Source organism: Jaculus jaculus, chromosome 23, assembly GCF_020740685.1.
Source record: "Jaculus jaculus isolate mJacJac1 chromosome 23, mJacJac1.mat.Y.cur, whole genome shotgun sequence".
NCBI lineage: Eukaryota > Metazoa > Chordata > Mammalia > Rodentia > Dipodidae > Jaculus > Jaculus jaculus.
Genome location: NC_059124.1, coordinates 1,752,081 through 1,764,964, shown reverse-complemented (window position 1 = coordinate 1,764,964; position 12,884 = coordinate 1,752,081). Strand labels below are relative to the sequence as shown.

The following is a 12,884-nucleotide window of genomic DNA, read 5'->3' as shown; positions in this document are numbered from 1 at the left end:
TAAAGGCGTGTGCCACCACACCTGGCTCCAAAGAAATATGTTAATGCTAACAAACTTATCTTCACCAACAATTATGTCTAACTTTCTTTGTTTTACACTTATTTATTTATTTATTCACTTATTTATGAGATAGGGTCTCACTCTACCCCAGGCTGACCTGGAATTCACTATGTAGTCTCAGGGTGGCCCCAAACTCACAGTGATCCTCCTTTGCTTTTTGCTGGGATTAAAGGCGTGCACCACCATGCCCACTTTTGTTGTGGGGGGAGGGGTGAAGTTCGCTGGTAGGAAAGTATCAACATTAAAAGGAGAGAGATTTGAAAGAATTGGTTCCTGTGACGTTTCTTGCAAGTCAGAAATCTGCTCAAATCATGAACTGGAGATTAGGAGATGGGGCAACTCCAGCATTCTGGGTTCCTATATAAACAAGCCACAAATCCTGCTGAGTGTAAGTCATTTTCTAGCCCAATCAGAAACTGCCAGCTCAGCTCTGCGTATTTTTCGGATGGAATCATTTCCTTGTCTTTCCCCCATGTTTGCCCTATAAAAGTTCTGCCACCTTTAGGCCCCTTCAGAGAAGCCCCAAACCTCTCATCGGCTGGAGGGGGGCGGCCAATTTGCTTGGATTATCCACTCAAATTGACTATAAATGCTAATGTGGCATAGTCCAGCTTTCAACAAACCTGTAGATAGTGCTGGAAACTGGCAGGAATGAACGGTGCAGTCTTAAGAATCAGTTCAAGAAATTTCCTTCAATGATCCCCGGAGAGCATTGACCTGGTGAGTGACTCACCACCCACTTGTTACAGGCAATATCTTTTGCTTAAAGTAAAGTAGCTAAGCACATAGATCAGAACATTGCTCAGTGAGTGTGGACTGAACAGCTAGGTGCTCAAGTCTAGCCACGTTGACCCAGAAAACTAACCACCACAGTGAACAACAGCAGTGCAAAACTGTGTTCCATTAATATGCTAACAAACTTATCTTCACCAACAATTATGTCTAACTTGCTTTGTTTTACACTTATTTATTTATTTATTAATCCCAGGATTTGGGAGGCAGAAGTAGGAGGATCACCATGAGTTCAAGGCCAGCCTGAGACTACATAATGAATTCCAGGTCAGCCCAGGCTAGAGTGAGACCCTACCTTGAAAAACCAAAGACAAAACAAAAGGTTTAAATAAAAAAAAAGTCCAGGCTGGAGAGATGGCTTAGCAAAGCCAAAGGACCTGGGTTCAATTCCCCAGGACCCACATAAACCAGATGCACAAGGTGGCACATGTATCTGTAGCTCATTTTCAGTGGCTGGAACCCTTTGCATACCCATTTTTTCTCTCTCTCTCCCCCTCTTTCAAATTAATAAATAACAATAAAATGTTTTTTAAAAATTTCCACCTCAGCAATAACCAGTCCATTGCAGTGTGAGCCAGTGGGGTATGAATTCAAGGTATGATGCAATGTTACCAAGTCCATGGCGAGGTGGGGACAGAAGCCTGGTCCTACCCCCTCTGTGATGATTTTGCTCAGAGCTAGGCAGAATTCCACAGCCCCTGACCACATGCAGGGAGGATCTGGTCCATATGAAAAAGGTTTCAGAGGCTTCCTGAATTCATGGTGAACTGCAGATTTTAGAACAAACTTGAATTTGGAGCGCCCTCTAGTGCTCACGCACTAGCAGCACGCTGTAAACCTGGATTTCAGGAACAATGAAGCGCTGAGAGCAGAAAGACTTCCAGCCTTCCCAGGAGGAAGCGGAATCCTTGAATTTTTGCAGAACAAACCCAACGCTAGATTATAAAGACTGAAACAGACACCTAATCCTTCCATATGTGTATGATGTCACACATCAACAGGCATCAAAAACTGTTCATGGGCGGCTGGAGATATGGCTTAGTGGTTAAGGCACTTGTCGGCAAAGCCAAAATGACCCAGGTTCTATTACCCAGGACCCATGAAAAGCCAGAGGCACAAGGTGGCTCATGTGGCTGGAGTTGTTTGCAGTGGCTGGAGGCCCTGGCATGCCCATTATCTCTCCTTCCCTCTTCTCTCTCAACAACTAACAAACTATATACATATACATACGTGTGTGTGTATGTGTGTGTGTGTATGTATGTGTGTGTGTATGTGTATCTGTATGTATATATACATATACATGTGTATATATATATATATATATATATATATATATATATATATATATGTATCCATGGACCCAAGTTCTGATCCCCAGAACCCTCATCAAAAGCAAAATCTGGGGCTGGAGAGATGACTTAGTGGTTAAGGCAAATGCTTGTGAAGCCTAAGGACCCTGGTTCAATTTCCAGGTCCCACGTAAGCCAGATGCACATGGCAGCGCATGTGTCTAGAGTTTGTTTGCAGTGGCTAGAGTCCCTGGCTAGCCCATTCTCTCTCTTTCTCTCTCATAAATAAATAAAGATAACATCTTTTATTAAAAAAAAAAAAAAGCAAAATCCGTAGTACACATCTGGGAATCCCAGTGTGCCTATGCGAAAACAGGAGGCCAAGGCCAGAGAACTCAAGAAGTTCAGCAGCATGGTGACTGAGAGACTGTGTCGAGGTGGAAGGAGAGGACAGACCCCCAAAGTTGTCCTCTCACCTCCACACATGCTGTGTGGTGCATGTGCACCAACGCACACAACAAGGTGCCAGAAACTAACCAGATAACAACAAGCATGTATAAACACTTGACTCAAGAATTTTTAAAACACCTGTTTTAAGGAAATTCAATGAGCTTTCAGAAAATGTGGAGAAATTAGCCCATATTCTAACAGAAAAGCTGAACTGAGAGGTGGAGGTAAGATCTGTTTGTTTCCAAGCACGCTCTCACTCTAGCCCTGGAACTCACTCTAGTCCCAAGCTGGCCTTGAAGTCAGTGACCCTCCTACCTCTGCCTCCCAAGTGTTGGGATTAAATACATGTGCCATCAAACCCAGCAATTTTTTCAAAAGATTTTATTTGTTTGCAAGGAAAGAGAAAGAAGAGAGAGAGAAAGAGGAAGAAAGAGAATGAGAATGGATCACCAGGACCTCTGGCCACTGCAAACGAACTCCAGATTCATGTATCACTGTGCATCTAGCTTTACATGGGAACAAATGAATAGAACTCACTCAGGTCATTAGACTTTGCAGGCAAGTGTCTTAGCTGCTCAGCCATCACTTCAGCCGTTGAATAAATTTTTTAAAAAGAAAGAAAAAAAAAAAGAAAAGGTTAAGTAATTCAATTCTGTCCATCCTTCTTCATTTCCTGATGTCACTAACAAGACCAAGAGCTTTTGGGAGCTCTTGCCTTCTTGCTCTGCTGATGAAATTTCCAACTATTGCCTCTGACTTTCTCTAGGAAGGTAGGTGTCCTACCGCTTCCATCTGTTAGGGGGCAGCACGATCTCTAATTCTTTGCCTCCCTCTTCCTTCCTTCCACAAGTTAAAAAGTCCTTAACATAAAATTGAAATAACTGGGCTGGAGAGATGGCTTAGCGGTTAAGCACTTGCCTGTGAAGCCTAAGGACCCCGGTTCGAGGCTCGGTTCCCCAGGTCCCACGTTAGCCAGATGCACAAGGGGGCGCACGCGTCTGGAGTTCGTTTGCAGAGGCTGGAAGCCCTGGCGCGCCCATTCTCTCTCTCTCCCTCTATCTGCCTTTCTCTCTGTGTCTGTCTCTCTCAAAAAAAATTTTTTTTTAATTGAAATAATTAAGAATAAAGTTGAGGTTGTATTATTTCATGGATTTCTGAAGAGATGAAGAGACAGAGTTAGGGGAAAGACAGACAGTCATTAAGAGTGAAGGCTGGGGCTAGAGAGGTGGCTCAGCGGTTAAAGGGTATGCCTGTGAAGCCTAAGGACCCAGGTTCAATTCTCCAGGTCCCACACAAGCCAGATGAGCATGGTGGCACATGCATCTGGAGTTCATTTACAGTGGCTAGAGGCCCTGGTGTGCCCATTCTCTCTATTTCTCTCTCTCTCTCCCCCTCACTCTGTCTCAAATAAATAAATAATCTTTTTTTTACAAAAAGAGTGAAGGCTGTCTGGGGCATCTGAATGTTTCCCACTCTCAGATCATGCTGAAAACTCCTAGCTTCCCCTCACTTTACTTGCAAGATTCTGCACAGTAAGATTTGCTTATTCGTTCATCTAATGCATACTTACAGACTCCCTGCTGTGTGTCACATAGGATCAGATAGAAGAGAGCACAGACAGCTGTGCAGCCTAGGGGTCAGTTAGCAGGCATCGACACACAGAGGTGCTGAGGGCAGGTCACCATCACTTATTCTGCTCTTCCAAAGAAAGATAAATGAAAAATAAAACAGGTTTAGAGAGATGACTTAGCAGTTAAGGCATCTGCCTATGAAGCCTAAGGACCCAGGTTCAATTTCCCAGAACACACGTAAGCCAGATGCACATGGTGGCACATGCATGTGGAGTTTGTGTGCAGTGGATAGAGGCCCTGGTGCACCCTTTCTCTCCCTCCCTCCCTCTCCCTCTCCCCCCACTCTCGCTCTCTCTCTCTCACCCACACACAAATAAGTACATAAATAAATAAAATAATTTTAATTAGTTTTATTTTTATTTGAGACAGGAAGAGGAAAAGAGAGAGAATAGGCACACCAGAGCCTCTAGCCACTGCAAAGCATTTCCAGATACATGTGTCACCTGCTGCATCTGGCTAGTTGGGACCTGGAGAATCAAACCTGGCTCCTTAGGCTTCACAGGCAAGCAGCTTAACTGCTAAGCCATCTCTCCAGCCCTAAAATATTTTATAGTACTCATTTTATTTTTTATTTATTTGAGAGAGAGAGAAAGAGGCAGAGAGAGAGAGAGAATGGGGCAGGCCAGGACCTTCAACTGCTGCAAATGAACTCCAGAAGCATGCACCACCTTATGCATCTGGCTTACATGGGTACTAGGGAATCGAACAAATGCCTTAACTGCTAAGTGATCTCTCCAGCCCAAATAAAATATTAAAAAAAAAAAAAAAAGGAGCTGGGCGTGGTGGTGCACGCCTTTAATCTCAGCACCCAGGAAGCAGAAGTAGGAGGATCACTGTGAGTTCAAAGCCACCCTGAGACTACATAGTGAATTCCAGGTCAGCCTGAACTAGAGTGAGACCCTACCTTTAAAAAGCCAAAAGAAGAAGAAGAAGAAGAAAAAAAAAAAAAAAAAAACACATGCTGGGGTAATGACTCAGTGGGTTAAGTGCTTGCTTTGTACTTGTGAGAACTTGAGATTAATCCCACATGAAGAAACCACCATGGTGACTTGGGCCTGTAATTTCAGACTGAGAAAGTGGAGACAACTGAATCCCTGGGGCTCACTGGGCAACTCACTTGGTGGGTTCCAGGATGAAGAGAGACCATCTTCCAAAGATGGACAGGAAGGGCTGGAGACATGGCCCAGGGATTAAGATACTTGCTGAAAGCCTAATGTCTGAGGTTCGATTCCCCAGTACACACATAAACCAATATAAACAACGTTCCACCCCTCAGCTGCTTTTGGTCAGGTGTATTGTGCCAGCATCAAGAAGGTAATTGCAGCACCAAGAAAGCAGGAGGACCTGACTTTAGACCCCCAGCACGTACGTGAAAGGCAGACACAGCCAGCATTGGAGTGGCAGCCAGCTGGTCTCGCTATACATTCTTTTGTTTTGGGTTTTTATTATTGTTGCTTTTCAAGGTAGGGTCTCACTCTAGCCTAGGCTGACCTGGAATTCACTATGTAGTCTCAGACTGGCCTGGAAGTCACAGTGATCCTCCTACCTCTGCCTCCAGAGGGCTGGGATTAAAGACGTGTGCCACCACGCCAGGCTAGTATAGCTAAACTGGTGAGCTCCAGGTTCAGTGGGACCATGTCTCAAAAAATTATGGTAGAGAGCAACTGTGGAATAATTCTCAACTACTTGCCTCCACACACATGTGCATACACATGCACCTGCACATATATACACACATGCACACATACCACATACACACATCAAAAAAATTCAACTTTAGGCAGGCTGAGCTGTCCCGCGCTCCTGCCCACCTCTGCGCTTTCTCCTGCCGTTGCTGCAGGTTCGTTCGGGTCCGAGTCTCCTTGCGGGTGGGGTTGTGCGGACCCGCTATGCACTCAAGAGTGTCCCGGGCCGGTCCGCGGTGCCGGCGCCGCTACGTCCTACGGCGGCTCCCGCGGCGGAGCGGACGCCGCGGCTCCAAGCAGCTGGGCATCCCCACAGCGAATTTTCCTGAACAAGTAGCAGTCAGTCTTCCAGCTGATGTGTCCACTGGCATTTATTATGGTTGGGCCAGTGTTGGAAGTGGAGATGTTCATAAGATGGTGGTGAGCATCGGATGGAACCCATACTACAAGAATGGTAAGAAGTCCATGGAAACCCACATCATCCACACCTTCAAAGAGGACTTCTATGGGGAAATTCTCAATGTGGTCATTGTTGGCTACCTCAGACCAGATAAGATATTGAAGAAGCTAAGAAACGACTAGATTTACCAGAGCATTTGAAACTCAAAGATGGCAATTTCTTCCAGATTTCTAAAGGCAAAATTATGAATGGCCAATGATGAAAAACTACCTTATTTATTCATTCACTGTTTGCTAAAATGTTGCTGTTCAAAACTGCACTCAAATCTTAGTTGTTTTTAAAAGTCTTTGTCCCATAGCTGTGAATTAATGTAAACAATACAAGGTAGTTTCTCTGTTAATTCTTCAACTGTTAAAATCCATCATGCTATAGTAATAAAAAAATTCACTTAAAAGTCAAGATTCGGGCTGGAGAGATGGCTTAGCGGTTAAGTGCTTGCCTGTGAAGCCTAAGGACCCCGGTTCGAGGCTCGGTTCCCCAGGTCCCACGTTAGCCAGATGCACAGGGGGGCGCACGCGTCTGGAGTTCGTTTGCAGAGGCTGGAAGCCCTGGCGCGCCCATTCTCTCTCTCTCCCCCTATCTGTCTTTCTCTCTGTGTCTGTCGCTCTCAAATAAATAAATGAATAAATAAAAAAAAAAAAGTCAAGATTCTTTTTATGTTATATATTCACTAAAATGAACCCAAGAAACATGTTAATTGTCTTATAATGGAAATATAAGAATATATATAAGAAATATGGGTGTTTAGCAAGTATGTCGAGGCCAACCTGGGACTGGAGTCAATTCCAGGTCAGCCTAGGCTAGAGCAAGACCTTACCTCCAAAAAAAGTCACTAATCTGGGCTGGAGAGATGGCTTAGCGATTAAGCGCTCGCCTATGAAGCCTATGGACCCCGGTTCGAGGCTCGGTTCCCCAGGTCCCACTTTAGCCAGATGCACAAGCGGGCGCACGCGTCTGGAGTTCGTTTGCAGAGGCTGGAAGCCCTGACGCGCCCATTCTCTCTCTCTCCCTCTATCTGTCTTTCTCTCTGTGTCTGTTGCTCTCAAATAAGTAAATAAAAAATGAACAAAAAAAAATTTTAAAAGTCACTAATCTGAAATGAAAACTGTGGCTGCTCGTGGTAAAATACCAGTGTGTGTGTATGTATACAGCATCTGTTGCTAAACAGAGAGGGCCTTAAAAGTAAACGCATCTAAAAATGTAGCATCATTACCACAGACATGAAGATGTGCGTCGTGCGTCACTTGTGAGGTCGTCCACCCTAGTGTGTGTCTTTTTCGGGAACTGCGTTAATTTGAAGTGGCCTAGATGCTGTCAGATTTTAAGACAGTAAATGATCTTGTTTTTGTATTGTGTTTTTACCGTATTCTTGTCATTTAGCATTTTTCTTGACTTTGGCTCTTTTGTTTTAAGTGATTCTCTCCCCTACAGCCACTGGGAACAGCCTGCAGTGTGCACCTCAGAGATCACCTGTGACTGTGCCAAACGTTCCCTCACTGTGCATGGTGGGGAAGTGCATCTCTGCCTTGCACTTTCAGAATCACATACACACACACACACTCTTTCTCTGTCATTTAGAGGCTGCCTTTCTCAGCAGGTCCTGAGCACATAGCCATTAATGTGTATATTCAACTTTCTTAAACAAAATGCTTTTTGCCTGTAGGAAAACTGCTTATTAACCAAGTATGCCATGAAATGGAATTTTTTTTTAAGTTGTGGTCCTGTGTTCCAAAGCAAAATCTAAGCCTGGGTAGCTTTTTATTCATAGCTAAATCGAATTGAAGGTAGGTTTTCATTAAACTTTGTAATTCGGATTTTTCTTCTAACTTGTGGCTGCTTGAGTCCTTTTGTTTATATTGACAGAAATAGGGACTTGTGGGTAGTTGGGAACCTAGGCTGCAGACGGCTTTGTGCCCCACGCGATGGTGCGCTGCGTCAGTGCACACGGGGCGTAGAGGCCTGCTGGGGGGAGGCAGCGGGGGAGGGTCGGCACTGAAGTGTGCGGAAGGTCATTGTGCAGATACATACGCATGTGATGTATGTGTATATTTTTATGTGATGTCGACTGCCCGGGGCGTTCAAACCAAGGGTAGACACCAAATGCTCTGTACATCCTCAGCCCTGAAAATACATGTTTTAATGTTAGAAATTTTATACTTGAAAGGTCTCAATTATCAGTGGCTTTATGGAGCAAAGTCCAAAGCATACAAAGAAAGTATAAAAACTGAATTGTGCTGTTTAGTCTGAATAGCTTGCTACTCATTGTGTTCTCATTAAGTGTGTTCACTGCTGTTTCCTTACATGTTGTTAAATAGCCACTGCTTTTGGAAATCATAATATGTTCTCGAGGGGTTGTCTGAATTTTTAAAACTACTCCACCCGGTGTGGTGGCACACGCCTTTGCACTTTTGGTCTTAGCACTCAGAAGGGTCACAGTGGGTTCAAGGCCAGCCTGGGCTAGAGTAAGACCCTGCCCTGAAAATAAGTAAATAAATAAAAACTATATTGATTATGTGTTTAGGAAATTGCAGTACCATCTTGATTAAACATTCCCGGGCCTTGAAATAAATAAAAAAAAAATCAACTTTAGGGCTGAAGGGATGGCTTAGCCTGAAAGTATGAAAGTACATAATGAATTCCAGGCCAGCCAGGGCTACAGTGAGACCCTACCTTGAAAAACCAAAATAAATAAATGAATAGCTAAGCATCCTGGAACATGTCTTTAATCCCAGCATTTGGAAGGCCAAGGTAGGAGAATTGCTATGAGTTCAAGGCCAGCCTGAGAGTATGTAGTGAATTCCAGGACAGCCTGAGCTACAGTGAGACCCTGCCTTGAAAAAAGCAAACAAAAGAGAAAGAAAGAAAGAAAAAAAAAAGGGGGGGGGGAAGAAGGAAGGAAGATAGGTAAGGAAGGAAAGAGAGAAAGAAACATGGAAAATGTCATAATAAAACCTAATACTAAGCCGGGCATGGTGGCACATACCTTTAATTCGAGCACTCAAAAGGCAGAGAGGTAGGATGATGGCTGTGAGTTTGAGGCCACCCTGAGAATACAGAGTGAATTGCAGGTTAGCTTAGGCCAGAGTAAGACCCTACTTTGAAAAGCAAAAAGCAATAAAATAAAATAAAAACCTTAAAACCTAATACTTTGTGCTAAATAAAATTAAACAAGAGGTCGGAGAATCGCCGCGAGTTTCAGACTACTTTTTTTTTGTTTGTTTGTTTTGTTTTTCGAGGTAGGGTCTCACTCTGGTCCAGGCTGACCTGGAATTAACTCTGTAGTCTCAGGGTGGCCTTGAACTCACGGCGATCCTCCTACCTCTGCCTCCCGAGTGCTGGGATTAAAGGCATGCACCACCACGCCCGGCCAGACTACATATTTAATTCCAGGTCAGCCTGAGCTGGAGCAAAACTCTACTTTAAAGAAAAAAAAAAAAGAAAAAGAAAAAATAAAACCCACTGTCTCTGGTCAGTGAAATGTCCACTCTCCTCTTAGACCACTGTGACTTCTATGTTGCTTTGAGTCCATGTCCTGTGTATTTAATTCCCTCATCCAGAGAGAGAAAATTTCTTCAGGCAGTGGTTCTACTTCCTCATGAACCTTCTTACTACCAGAGTTGTCAGGGTCCGAGCTGGGGCCTGGCAGCCCTCCCAAGCTCAGCTTAGACAATCATAATGAGAAGTGGAGAAAGAAGAAAAGGAGATGTATTCAATGTGGCCACATTGGCAAGAGGAACAAAGGGGTCCAGTGGCCCCCAAGTTCATCAGTTGGCTCCAGCGATGAGGTTTATGTTTAAATAGAACATAAGAGGTATGCATGCTGGTATAGGCAGTTTAGGGGTGACAGTGCCCCAAGGAGAATGGTTTTCTTTGGCTAAACACAGGAATTGTTCTTGGGTCTGGAGGTCATTTTATTTTACTACAGGTCAGGAATGTCAGAAGGGTCTGGCCTTTTTAATCCCTGCCCCCTGGGGGAGTTCTTCCATCCCCTCTGTAGAAGATTATTAGAGAATTCAGAATTCTGGGAAGGACTAGAGATGGCTTAGTGGTTAAGGTGTTTGCCTGCAAAGCCAAAGGACTCAGGTTTGATTCCCTAGGACCCAAGTAAGCCAGATGCACAAGGTGGTGCATGTGTCTGGATTTCATTTGCAGTGGTTGGAGGCCCTAGTGCAGCCATTCTCTCTCTCTTCCTCAGTCTCCCTCTCTCGACATCTCTCTATCTTGCTCTCTCTCAAGTACATAAACAAAAAGTATTTTTTAATATATTGCAGGACTGGAGAGATAATTTAGCGGTTAAGGCGCCTGCCCACAAAGCCAAAGGACCAAGGCTTGATTCCCCAGGACCCAGGTAAGCCAGATGCAGAAGATGGCACATATGTCTAGAGTTTGTTTGTAGCAGCTAAAGCCCAGGTGTGCCTATTCTTTCTCTTTCAATCTCTCTCCCTCCCTCCCCCCCTCTACCTTTATGCCTCTATCAAATAAATTAATTAAGTTAAATTTATATACACATATATGTATATACAATTTCCCCAGAAATCCTGACCCTAGACAGAACTATACTAGCGAGACCAGCTGCCCATCCAGGAAATTTACATAAAAGACCCCAGCCTGAGTCTCAAGGTGGGCTTTTTCAAACTCTCTCTTACTTCCTTGGGCAAGAGCTGTCTTCCTTCCTTCCCTTAAGCTCCCCTTCTTTTAAAGCACTCTCTGCTAAAGCTCAAAGCTCTAATAAAATCTTTCTGTATTGATATCTTCTGCCCTGCTCTGGTGCTCTCTCTCTCCCTCTTTCCCTCTCTCTCTCAAATAAATAAAATATTTTTTTTTAAAAGGATTGCCAGGCATATGCACATCTTTAATCCCATCACTTGGGAGGCAGAGGTAGGAGGATTGCTGTGAATTTGAGGTCACCCTGAAACTACAGAGTGAATTCCAGGTCAGTCTGGACTACAGCAAGACACTATCTTGAACCCCCACACCAAAAAAAAAAAGACGTCTGTTTTTAAATGGGGCTGGAGGGCTCAAGAGATTGCTCAGTGGTTAAGGCACTTGCTTGCAAAGCCTGATAGCCTGGGCTTCATTCCCCAGTACTCATGTATAAAGCTAGAGGCACAAAGTTGTGCATGCATCTGTATTTCACGTGCAGTGGCAAGAGGCCCTTGTGAGGTCAGGACAAAATGGTGTCACTAAAGATAGCAGGATGGAGACAGACATAAGGAAGTGGGCCATCCAAGTTCCTCAAGAAAGCTCCCACCCATTATCCCTTCCTTGCCTAGCAATGCCCCAGGTCTAGGTTTCCTGCCTCCTTATCTCCCATCTGATCACTTCTGGTCTCACACCCTAAGGCTAATGTAAACAACAAAGGAGTTCCTTCCCTTCCTCACCTTCCCACACCTGAAGAGCTCCATATACCACACTACCTGGAATCTCAAAGTCCACTGCTCAGTTCTTGAGTGTCAGAGACCATGAGCTGACCGCCCTAGGACAAAAGAAGAACTAACAGCCTTCATATGGCCCCTCACTGCCCTGAGGACAAAAAAGAACTAGCAGCTCTCATGCAGCCCCTCCCCCAAGAACAAACAGCTGCTCTGGGACACATCACAAGAGAGATTCCGAGAAGATGCTCCAGAAGATTACGGCCAGGTGGCCCTACTTCCTCCTTCCTTGTACCCCCCTCCCCCCTTCGCCCCCCTTATTGCCCTACCTGCTGGTTGATTATAAAAGAGCTAAAAAATCCAACATTAAACGAGACCTTGACAAAACCTCCGCTTGGTCTCCTTCTTCTTTCCTGCCCATTCTTTCAGGTTGCAGCCCTCCTCGACCACCCCACATAACATTGGCCCCACAGGTCGGGGGCAAGTGGCGCCCAACGTGGGGCTCAAGGCACGGGTCTCAACCGGACGACTAACCGCGCTGGAGATATCCTCGGGACGCCGAGAGACATTTTGAAGAGGGCCCTGCCATTTTGTCGCTCGCGATTTCGGCTACGGGACACGGTAAGTCAGGGCCCTTACTTTTCATTCTCGTCCGATTTTCAGAATGGGCCAAAAGCTTAGTAAAGAGGCTCTTTTTCTTAAGGATTTAAAGAGCTCACTCAGGGAAAGAGGAATTAGAGTTAAGAAAAAGGACCTCATTAATTTTTTTGTTTTCATTGACAAAGTGTGTCCCTGGTTCATTATTTCTGGTCCTGATATTCATCCTGAAAAATGGCAAAAGGTCGGTAAAGACCTAAATTGCCGTATTCTAGAGGAGGGACCTGATTCCGTTCCCTCCACGATTTTCTCCTACTGGGGACTCATAAGAGACATAGTGGAGGAAGCGCATTCAGATCCAGATAAACAACAACTCCTTTCTGTCGCAGAATACTGCCTCCATCCTCTTTCACATAGCGCTTCTTTAGTTTCCCTTTCCTCTCCTCCTGAAAAATCCCCTTGCCCATTGTCATTATCAATATAGGTTCTAACTCCAATAACTCTGGTGCTCCCCAAGCAGTAGAAAGGTTGTATCCGCCCTTGCCTGA

General features: G+C 44.7%; 1 pseudogene; it reads left to right on the top strand.

The window, feature by feature from the left end:
* The first annotated feature begins 6,111 nt into the window (after positions 1-6,111).
* On the top strand, positions 6,112-6,566 carry LOC101605301 (annotated as a pseudogene).
* The last annotated feature ends 6,318 nt before the right edge of the window (positions 6,567-12,884 follow it).